This window comes from Lampris incognitus, chromosome 15 (assembly GCF_029633865.1).
Source record: "Lampris incognitus isolate fLamInc1 chromosome 15, fLamInc1.hap2, whole genome shotgun sequence".
Taxonomy (NCBI): Eukaryota; Metazoa; Chordata; class Actinopteri; order Lampriformes; family Lampridae; genus Lampris; species Lampris incognitus.
The window spans coordinates 27,554,983-27,567,300 of record NC_079225.1 but is presented as its reverse complement, the minus strand read 5'-3'; positions in this window follow the sequence as shown (position 1 = coordinate 27,567,300).

Sequence of the window (12,318 nt, the reverse complement as noted above, 5' to 3'; positions counted from 1 at the left end):
AAATGAGAAATGAGGGATGGAGGGAGGAATGGAAGGAGGGAGGGATGTTATTGAAGAATGGATGCATGTCTCCCAGGTGGCCGTGTTGTCCCACTGGAAGGATGTGGTCAACAGTCAGACCACACGCACACATACACACTGGCAAGGCCTTCGCCAAACTTCCACTACTTGTTGTTGTAATGTAGCGGTAGGTATTAAACTTTGGGTTTTAACCATGCTGGAAGTGGAACCAAAGGAATTAGGCTCTGGGATAGCATACTGCTAGGTATTTGACTCTGGGTTCCTATAATGGCAGGTAGTAAATTTGGGGTTTTCGTCATGGTGGCGCCAGAGGAATTTGCTCTGGGTTAGATGTTACTGTATAACTGTAGTTACACCAAGAGAAGCAGGATTAAGTGGGAAAAAAACACACCAGCAGGGTATACACGCCTCTACTGCTCCCACATTCCCATCAAAACTACATACTTTTAGACACTTAGTGAACCATGGCGAAGAGGTGAACCAAATCTAAGCGCCCAGAGTACGTTGTATTTTTGTTGGCCTATCGTGATGCAGCCTATGTCAACTCCAACATATTTGCCTGTCTCCGCTGTCAGCAGACTGTAAAATAGCTTGAAATTGATAACTTTGCAAAGGCTAACAAACAAAAACAAGGACTGATAAAAAAGAAAAAATACGAGCCAGTATTCTGTTAGCTAGCCACACCGCAATCACCGCCATGGGCCATGCACCACTTTGGAAATGGATTCTTCTAGTGGAAACCATTGAGAGAGGGGACATTCACATACTCTTGCATATTCTTTACAAATACATGGCAATTTTTCTTTGCAGTTGCATCTGTGCAAAACCTCAATGTTTGTGTTTTTTGTTGGGTTGTTTGTAACTTGGGAACGCGAGTACAAGCATCCTTGGCTGTCAATTCTGAATAACATTTGCAAAATACACAAATTAGTCATTTGGGATTGCAAACAACCATTAAGAAGGGTTGGTGTCATTCTTGGCATTTCTAGTAATAATAAAGTGGTTATAAACACGCATCGTGCTCGACAGCTTTTTTTCCCTTTGTTCTGAGAAAAGTGAGATTTAAGGCTAAGAGGAACATTAAATCACTTGCTGAGCTGAATGTTTGCAATGAGGAGAGTGCAGGGATTTTTTTGCCAGACAACCTCACTACCGGGAATGTGGACCCACTATTTACAAATCCTGTTTCTGAGCCCTGAGTGACTTAACCTATACCTTTTAATCAGTTGCACTGAAAGAGGTTTGACGTCAGAGGAGGACCGAGCTAACAGAATGAAAGGTGTGAGTGTGTGTGGATGTGTGTGTCTTTAGTTTGAGTACGAGGCAGGTGGTTGTGTCAAGGTCGAAGGTTAAGGGGGGATTGCTGGTTGGGACAGTGGTGGTGGTTTAGTGAAAGCCATTGGGCAAACATACCAGACTGTTGTATGAGTACCCCCAGCCCTGAGAAAGAGAGAAAGAGATGGGAGATGGAGGGAGAGAGAGACCACGCTGGACAGAGAGGGTGAAGGAGGGAGGCCCTTGGTTGACTCGCAGTGTTGTGATACATTCGTCACGTTTTTTACACCATGGGCCTCTCAGACATCATGTTTCCGTTTCGCTCTGTGTCATTCTCCCTCAACCAGTAGTGCGTTAGCTGAGACGAGATGACACGCAATGAGTCCGTTTTACCCAACAGTTTCCTATCAAGGTGAATGGGATGACCAACTCCCCATGCTAGTGACAAGATTCCCACCATCAACTCAATACGTTGTTCCATCAGTGCAAATATCATCAGCCCGTCAGTACATCATTCACAAGAATTCACAATCAGCATGACAACTAACACTTATAATTTCATCTGGGTACGATAAACACAGCCATCAAAACCACCGGCATCGTCATCATCATCATGTTTTATCGATCCATTTATCAATAACCTTGACATGTCCTGACAGAGGTTTTGGTTTAATTTAGTTAAGTACAGCTTTGTTTACACTCCCTCGGTTTGAGGATAAGGTCAATTCGCCCTCTGTTTTCTAGTTTCAGTAAACATCTCCTCAACCAAATGGCCAGGGTGTGCAACAAAACTAAAAAGGGTTGTGACAGACCTCGGCTCATTTCGTGTCATACTTCGCTTCTCTTGCTAGTTTGAGCCAACCCACAATGACACGACTCCAGTGCCACATTAAAGATTTTTTTGATGTGGTAGCAGTATAGATGTTTTTTTATTTCACCTTAATTTATCCAGGGTATGTTTGCTAAGCACACATGGTCTCTTTCATCAACGCCTTTCTACACACATGCACAGTTACACACATTCACACCCAGGAGCTGCCCAGTTCATTTACAGTCTCCTACTGTTGGCTGCTGAGCCGCTCTGCCACAGCAGTGCTGAGGTGATTTCAGTGACATTGGCTGAAGCATCTGAAAGCATGTCACATTCACCTTGTTAAACTGCCAATGGGAGGAATTCAAACTGACAACCCTTCCAATCACACTGCCCCTTTTCAAACCTTGAGACTCACCCGAGCGACACATAAAAGTCACACTGGGGTGGGTGGGGGGTTGTGGGGAGTGCTGTTGCTGCTTTTTGCTAAGAGAAATCTCCTGCTCAGTAGTCAAAAACTGCAATGACAAACAAGAGCTTCAGTCCAATGAGCTGAAGTTTAACAACCTGCTGATTTAGCAAGGTGTAGATGCAGGAGAGACATGGAATTAAGTTATGGAAGAGAGTGATCGAAGTGAGACTTAGGAAGGAAATGACTATAGGGAAAGAACCATTTGGATTTAAGCCTGGAAGAAGTACCACAGATGCGATATTTGTACTCAGGACCTTAGCTGAAAAATACATTGAAGGACAGAAAGAATTGCACTGCATATTTATTGATTTGGAGAAGGCATATGACAGAGTACCGAGAGAGGAGTTGTGGTATTGTCTGAGGGCAAAGGGAGTGACAGAAAATTACATCAGCATAATTCAGGACATGTACAGGGACTGTAAGACCATAGTTCAATGTGCAGTTCAATGTTCGATGTACTTTGGGAACAACAAGCAAGTTTGGGGTAAAGGTAGGACTGTATCAAGGATTGGTGTTGAGCCTTTTCCTGCTATGATACTGATGGACAGCCTCACAGAACATCTTAAGAAACAGCCACCATGGACCATGATGCCTGCTGATGACATCGTGCTAGCAAACAAGGACAAGGAAAGGTTGGAGAGAGATCTTGAAGATTGGAGAGAAGCACTAGAGATTAGAGGACTAAAGATCAGCAGAACAAAGACTGAGTACCTGTGTATAAATAAGCAAGTAGAAAGTCCAGGATTGACCTTAGGAAGAGAAGATGCCCCAGAAGTTAACGAACTTAAGTACTTAGGATCGACAATACAGCAGAAGGCGGTGGTGATGGAAGTCTAAGAAAAGGACACAATCTGGGTGGAATTTGTGGAGAAATGTAACTGGAGTACTTTGTGACAAAAGAATGCCATTGAGGGTAAAGGGCAAGGTATACAAATCAATGGTTAGGCCTGCCATGCTCTATGGTATGGAAGCAGTGACAACAACAGAGAGGCTAGAATCTACATTACATGTAGCAGAGAGGAACATGCTGTGTTGGTCCTTGAGAGTGACTAGAAAAGACTGGAAGAGGAAATTAAGATGTGAGAGCGATGCTCAAGATCAGAGGAATGGATGAGAAGTCAAGAGAGACAAGATTGAGACGGTCTGGACATGCACAGAGAGGAGGCAACGACTATATGGGAAAGAAAGTACTGGACATGGAAATACCTGGCAAAAGAAAAAGCGGAAGGCCAAGGAAAAGATGGAGAGACCAGATAGAGGAGGACATGAGGAGGTTTGGACTCCGGGAGAGGGATATGTCAGACAGAAAGCTATGGAGGGGGGGAAAAAATCCACTTTGAGAAACAGGGAACAAGCCAAAAGAAGAAGAAGATGCAGGAGAGACAGAAAAACAGCCAACTTAAACTGTTTGATATTGACAATGTTTCAATGAAGCCGCAGCAGTTAAGCACAGGAACGAGCACACCGCACTGTACGCAGAGAGGGAGAGAGAGAGAGAGAGAGAGAGAGAGAGAGAGAGAGAGAGAGAGAGAGAGAGAGAGAGAGAGAGAGAGGGAGAGAGAGAGAGAGAGAGAGAGAGAGAGAGAGAGAGAGAGAGAGAGCAAGGGAGGGCAAGAGAGATGATTGATGGCAGTGGGATTAGAGGAATGGTGTAACCCACCAGAAGGGTTGTTAGTTTCTATCATCTATATTATTTTCTATTTCATACTTACTGAAAATAACGATCTGTTTCCTTCAATTTTTACTTACTTCAGATGAACCTTTGCTTATTTAAGGGAGCTCAAGGGTAATTTAGAGGCGTTCATCCTAAAGCTCCCTCCTTATTGGAGCTTGACTATGGAGGAGATACTAATATGTGGACAAGTTCTAATCATCCCATGATCACCTTTGGTTGCCAACCCAGTCTTTAAAAAGCGCTGTGTTAGAGAACATAAGCTGTGACCCCACCTGCAGTAGCAGGCTGTGGTGTATCACAATTTGTTTAACAGGGTGCTGTTGGTGTAAGAAGATAAGATAAGATAAAATAAGATACTTTATTGTCATTGTGTACACACAACGAAATTTCGTTTGGTGACTCTCAGACCAGCAACACTAGACAAGGTAAATGATTTTAAAAAAAAAACAGGATAAAAACAAGAACAAACAACATTTAGTATAAATAAGTGAGGTAGTATAAATAAGTGAGGTAGTATAAATAAGTGAGGTAGCAAAAATGGTGATGAGACAATAAAAGATAGCAGCAGCTTTTAAAGTTCAAAAAATAGTGCATGGGATTACTACACATAGTTGTCCATATTGCAGCGGCTTTAGTACCAGTTAGTCCTCAGCAGCTATAGGCAGGTGTGTGTGTGTGTATGGGGGGGGGGGCATGGAGGCTAGAGCTCTGGGGAAGAAGCTGGTCCTCAGCCTGTTTGATGGCGCGGTATCTTTTCCCCGATGGCAAGGGAACGAACAGACAGTGACCTGGGTGTGTCGCATCTTTGCTGATGTTGCTGGCTTTCCTCTGTAGGCGGCCAGCATACACAGCATCCAGGTCCAGGAGCACAGCTCTGCTACTGTATGTAAGATGCTTGAATTAAGTTTTACATCCAAATGAGCTTCATTTGGGTGTAATTTCAAATTGGACTGTTCCTTTGAATATGACCTTTTCAGATCAAACAGATGAGCGGGTCTCAGCTCCGAGATTGCAGTTCAACTCCCACCACGTTTCCGCACTGAGACTTGAGAGAGCGTTGCACCAGCAAAAAAAAAAAAAAAAAAAAAATGTGTAGATAAATAAATATGGAGGTGGTCAGAAATGGCTTTGATATTTGGCTTCATATAATAGCTGACACATAATCTGAATGACACTTGCATCACCCAACTCATAACTAATCCATCATGTGCAGATAGCGTCACAGGATGGTCATCCACACTCGTTTCGACTGTGGCTCTCTGTTGCAAGTGAACGGCCTCGCCGAACACCTCTTCAGGAAGGCCTTTATAAGAGCCCCCCGTTCATTCCCCAGCATGTTGCTCTACCAAGACCAGTCTGAACTGCCTCTCACTGGGACACGGTCGCTCCAGCATCAAACGATATTTTTAATCAAGTGGTCAAAAGCAATTGCACAAACATTCTAAAGTAGCTTAGGTCAACAGTGTCCCAGAGCCCGTTCTGTTAGCCGGTATGCTGGTGTGCTGTGTGAACAGGCCCCTCTTTGTGTTTGGCTCCAGCAGCCTCACGCCACACCACACTGCTCAGGAATCCTGTTTGTTTTCTTTTAAATTTCTCAACCTAGTTTGCTCAGGCGCAGAAGCGCTGTGTGTCGTGTGTGTGCATGAGTGTGTCTCAAGGTGTGTGCTGTGTGTATTAAGTGTGCATCTGTGACTTTCTCTTTTTTCTTCTTCTTCTTTTTTTTTTTTAAATCAATGCACCCACAGTAATGCACATTGAGCATGTGCTCATTTTAAGCCAATGCCAAAGTTCACATGCTTTAAAGTGCAACATGCAGGAGGTTGAGGAAGGAAACTTGAGCTGCATTCACACAGGAACAGAAAATCTGATTTTTAACCCTTTTGTGGCACAGACCTCATCAGTGTGGAGCAGGGTGTGAAGAGTGGATCTGTACCACAACATGTTAAAAAAATCACGTGTTTCAAGTTGGTGCAGATCCAGGAAGCTTTAGTGACCTTAGGAGTTTCAGTAAAGATCCCTATTGGACTAAACTCAGGGTCAGGGTTAGGTTTAGGCTACCCCTTGCTGTTTATTCAGGTCTCTGTAGCCATCAAGGTTGGTTTAAACTCATGCAGGTACTTTATAAAGTGAAAAGTCTCCAACAATAAGAAGTTTGCCCTGCAATGTGTGTTTCAGCCATTCAAATGTTTCACTGATCCAAAACACAGAACTTCCACTGTCGCTGATAAAACCTGCAAACCTTAAGTAGCACAATGTTTTAATGAACCTTAGTTTGTCCATTTCTTGTCAACGTCCTTTACTTCTGGTAAATCCCCTTACCTCACCAGTAATCTGCTATTATTCACAGTTCTGTAGGCATGTTAACACTCTCAATGCTGAGTGGACAAACACATGGGGTCCTTCTTCCCCCTCCCTATTTCTCTCCCTCTTTTCTCCTCATTTCTTCTGTTGGCTGACAGAACCAGAGAAATTCATTATCCAGCAAATGTTTTCCAGAAAAGACGCTGTGGCCAGTCTTCTATCCCAGTTTCCGTCATATTTTATCTGTAAGATGTAGACCTATCCTGCTTCTTCCAGCACATACTAATGACCCCTGATCTCTTTCTGTATGAACTGCAATCCTGACTATTAGCAAGCCATGTCATCCAGAATCCAGCCACCATGGTTGTATCTGTAAAGGGATTGTTTAAGGACACTTCAAGCTGGGTTTTATCTGAAAAGGTCTAAACCGTGACCACTGAAAATGGAGAATAAGGGAATAGATCAAACCCTTAAACATTGTGACTGTTCCTGTACAAGAAACTGCTCATTGAAATATGTACACTACCGTTCAAAAGTTTGGGATCACCCAAACAATTTTGTGTTTTCCATGAAAAGTCACACTTATTCACCACCATATGTTGTGAAATGAATAGAAAATAGAGTCAAGACATTGACAAGGTTAGAAGTAATGATTTGTATTTGAAATAAGATTTTTTTTACATCAAACTTTGCTTTCGTCAAAGAATCCTCCATTTGCAGCAATTACAGCATTGCAGACCTTTGGCATTCTAGCTGTTAATTTGTTGAGGTAATCTGGAGAAATTGCACCCCACGCTTCCAGAAGCAGCTCCCACAAGTTGGATTGGTTGGATGGGCACTTCTTTGAGCAGATTGAGTTTCTGGAGCATCACATTTGTGGGGTCAATTAAACGCTCAAAATGGCCAGAAAAAGAGAACTTTCATCTGAAACTCGACAGTCTATTCTTGTTCTTAGAAATGAAGGCTATTCCATGCGAGAAATTGCTAAGAAATTGAAGATTTCCTACACCGGTGTGTACTACTCCCTTCAGAGGACAGCACAAACAGGCTCTAACAGGTACTATTTAATGAAGATGCCAGTTGGGGACCTGTGAGGCGTCTGTTTCTCAAACTAGAGACTCTAATGTACTTATCTTCTTGCTCAGTTGTGCAACGCGGCCTCCCACTTCTTTTTCTACTCTGGTTAGAGCCTGTTTGTGCTGTCCTCTGAAGGGAGTAGTACACACCGGTGTAGGAAATCTTCAATTTCTTAGCAATTTCTCGCATGGAATAGCCTTCATTTCTAAGAACAAGAATAGACTGTCGAGTTTCAGATGAAAGTTCTCTTTTTCTGGCCATTTTGAGCGTTTAATTGACCCCACAAATGTGATGCTCCAGAAACTCAATCTGCTCAAAGAAGTGCCCATCCAACCAATCCAACTTGTGGGAGCTGCTTCTGGAAGCGTGGGGTGCAATTTCTCCAGATTACCTCAACAAATTAACAGCTAGAATGCCAAAGGTCTGCAATGCTGTAATTGCTGCAAATGGAGGATTCTTTGACGAAAGCAAAGTTTGATGTAAAAAAAAAATTATTTCAAATACAAATCATTATTTCTAACCTTGTCAATGTCTTGACTCTATTTTCTATTCATTTCACAACATATGGTGGTGAATAAGTATGACTTTTCATGGAAAACACAAAATTGTTTGGGTGATCCCAAACTTTTGAACGGTAGTGTATCTACACAAGGAGACACACTGGGAGAGAAATTGTGAATGATCAAGTCTCCACAACTGAAATAAGCAAATGCTTCAAATGCTCAGGTTAGTCAAATAGGAAGACAGTAAAGAAACTGTTCCCGTGTTGTTCCATCTCTCCCATATTGACCCCTCTTATTCCAGCAAACAGGTCATATAGCATGTGTGTATTTGCAACTTAATATATAGTATATCTTTCATGTAGAGTTGAGTTAAAGCTGTTCTGCCTTGCATTGACTTTGTCCTTCTTTGATCACCCTCCAGTTCCCAGTTCCCTTGACATATTCACTGTGATCTTGATACTGTGTGTCTTGGCCGATGTAGTGAAACCCTATCCATCAGCCAGCCATGTCTAGACCCTGATGGTTCAGTGTCTTAGATCTAAAGAGGATCATTTTATGTATGTGACTCCACTCCTCTCCTGTCTGCTCCAAAAAACCAAAGAAAATGGATCAAATATCATTCCTGGAGTACCCCACTAAATACCACCACATATATAGGCAAATTTGTACATGAGTAAAATAGCTTGCAAGCAAGCCTCAAGAAAAGTTTTGGAGAAATAATGAAGAAATAATAATAATCTTATAAACAAGAACTTTTCTCTGCAATCCTGTCCAACATTGCACGGGCACCATATTCAAATATGCAATGCATGTTGGAAAAAAAATCTGCATTAAACAAAACCCCAGATCACGACTTGCACCGTGTGTTCTTAAACTGCACCACACCCATCTTTGTAGATTGTTGAGGATGCTGTTGCCATCTGACAGCATAAAAGCAGGGCAAATTCCTTGCAATCATCTTTTGCCCTGCAATGAAAGTTTTCTCCCAATCTGTCTCTCACCCCATTACTGCTCCATTTCCAGTAACCTGAGGAAATGCCATTTCTGGGCAGTCCCACTAAATACCACATATAGGCGGCCCCCTCCCAATACTGCAGGGTCGGCTTCTCTCGAATTGCCCCTCCAAAATACTGGGCAAGGGCGGTGTGCTGAGAAAGTCCCGCACCTGCATAAACACGCTGAGCCAGGAGAGCTGCCCGCCGCTCTGCCAGGCACACTAAACCACAAGGCCAAAAGACAGGAGAATAACATACCTGGGAACAGTTACCACCGGAGACTATGCTAAGGTGGAGTAGTGTTAAACAACAACATGGCATGAAATGTCAAAAAAAGAGAGTTGATGAACCTGAGAGAAATGGCAAACCATCCTGCCAGACACACTTAACAACATGTCCTTGATTGGGGGGGGGGGGGGACATGGTGTACCTTGGAAGAGTTGGCACACACTGACAGTCAGTGGGCAAGGAAAAAGGTGAGGTCATGTTGCTGCAAACAGAGTTAAACCACTACGGTCAATCTCAGGAAGAAAACATACCAATAGTGCAAGTAATACCATGGATTATGACGTCCTGTTTGGTTAGAAGCTTTCATAACAGGCATTTAAAATGTTATGTTGCATTATAGAAGCAGCTTTTTAAAAACTGTGACTGTTGTTTTTTCTGTCTTGGAGAGAAAGAGGACAGGGAAAGGGGCTGGGGGGGAGGCAAAGAGAAAAATGGAAAAAACAGATGCAGTAAAAAAAAGAAAACATCAGAAAACTTGAAGGAACAGTTCGAAAACTTGAGGGAAAAATTAGGTTAGGTCAGGGTTTAAAGCGTACTGTAAAAGGAAATCTGTTCTTGGAGGGAAAGGACTCCGAGACAGGCCGCATATTGACACATCGTGACACACCACCTACCAGTCAGACGCACTCCATAAAGGGTCTCCACAGTGGGACAAGGCTTCATATTCACATAGCATCACACAACACCTTGTTGTTACATAACTGTCGCACCGCTCAATTATTGTACTGTAAACTAGACCTGACCAGGAAGGGGGGGGGGCTGCCTCCATACACTGAACTCAGCCGTGGTCGACACACCTTGTACTGTCAGGGGGAACTGCCTGTAAAACGCTGAGCCCCAATGTGGCCCAAAGTCTGTTTAAGCCATTGGGTAGGCCTTTATGTGTTGTGCTCCACTGTAGTCTGTAATGTCTTATCCAGTGACTGGGCACTGCAAAAAATGACCGTCTTATGAAGTGGTCTCGTCTGGAGTTGATCAATCTTGTTTCCCTCTGGACATGTTTAAAAATATACCAGCAGGGTTCAGATCGTTTTACCTGCTGTCCATGCACTTTTTCCGTCTCAAGGTTTTAATAACAAAGTATTCCAGAATTTTCTTGAAAGCAAAGTATCTTGAAATAGGACACATCGCATGAGTAGTATCAAAATAGCTAAAAAAACAACAAAATTTTGAAACATATACAGTCAATTAGCCTAGTGCTGTAGTACTTGAGTATGGATTTGGTGAGTCCACATTTTGAAGGTCTTGGTCTCGTCTTGGACTTCATAACATATTGACTCGGACTTCATTCGGCCTCAGACAATGCGGATCCTTTTTATAAGACTGGTCAAGTGCAAAACTTTAATTTGCTAGTTTTGGTTCAGTTTTGGAAAGGAATATCAAAAATTCGACATGAAGGAGCAGTGGCTCTACTCCAAGCTCCCTCCGGATGTCCGAGCGCCTCACCCTATCTCTAAGGTTGAGCCCAGACACCCTACGGAGGAAACTCATTTCAGCCGCTTGTATCCACGATCTCACACTTTCGGTCAGTACGCAAAGCTCCATAGGTGAGGGTTGACCATAGGTGAGGGTTGGAACAAAGATTGACTAGTAAATTGAGAGTTTTGCCTTCCAGCGCCACTCCCTCTTCACCACAACAGTCCGGTACAACGTCCGCATTACTGCTGATGCTGCACCAATCTCCCTGTCAATCTCTCACTCCATCCTACCCTCACTCGTGAACAAGACCCCGAGATACTTGAACTCCTTCACTTGAGGCCACAACTCATCCCCAACCCGGAGGGAGCAATCCACCATTTTCCGATAGAGAACCATGGCCTCAGACTTGGAGGTGCTGACTCTCATCCCAGCGGTTTCACATTCAGCTGCAAACCGCCCCAGTGCACGCTGAGGGGCGCATTCTCATGAAGCCAACAAAACCACATCATCTGCGAAGAGCAGAGATGCAATTCTGAGGTTCCCAAAATGGACACACTCCTCACCTTGACTCCACCTTGAGATCCTGTTCATGAACATCACAAACCGAATCGGAGACAAGGGACAACCCTGGCGGAGTCCGACACCCACCGAAAACGTGTTTGACTTTGTTCTGAGAATGCGGACACAGCTCTCACTTTGGTTATACAAGGACCGGATGGCTTGTAGCAACTGCCCCGGTACCCCATACTCCCGCAGTACCCACCCACAGAGTGCCCCGAGGTACACGGTCGTAAGCCCTCTCCAAGTCCACAAAACACATGTAGACTGGTTGGTCGAACTCCCATGTCCCCCTCAGCACTTTCACAAGGGTAAAGAGTTGGTCCGTTGTTCCACAGCCAGGACAAAAGCCACATTGTTCCTCCTGGATCCGAGGTTCGATAATCGGTCGGAGCCTTCTTTCCAGCACACTAGAGTAGACTTTCCCAGGGAGGCTGAGCAATGTGATGCCCCGATAATTGGAGCACACCCTCCAGTCCTGCTTTTTAAATATGAGAACCACCACCCCAGTCTGCCACTCCACCAGTACTGTCCCTGACCTCCATGCAACACTGAGGAGGCGTGTCAACCAAGATAGCCCAACAATTTCCAGAGCCTTCAGCATCTCAGGGTGAATCTTATTCACACCTGGCGTCTTGCCACCGAGGAGCTTTTTAACTGTCTCAGAGACCTCTGCCAGGGATATGGATGAGGCTTCCCCTGAGTCTTCAGACTCTAACTCCTCCACTGAGGATGTGTTAGCCAGGTTCAGGAGCTCACCAACGTGTTCTTTCCACCACTCAACAACATCCCCAGTCTGGGTCAACAGTTCCCCTCCCCGGCCGAACACAGACTGAGTCAATCCCTGCTTCCCCTTCCTGACTCACCAGATGGTTTGCCAGAACTTCCTTGAGGCCAACCAAAAGTCCTTCTCCATAGTCTCA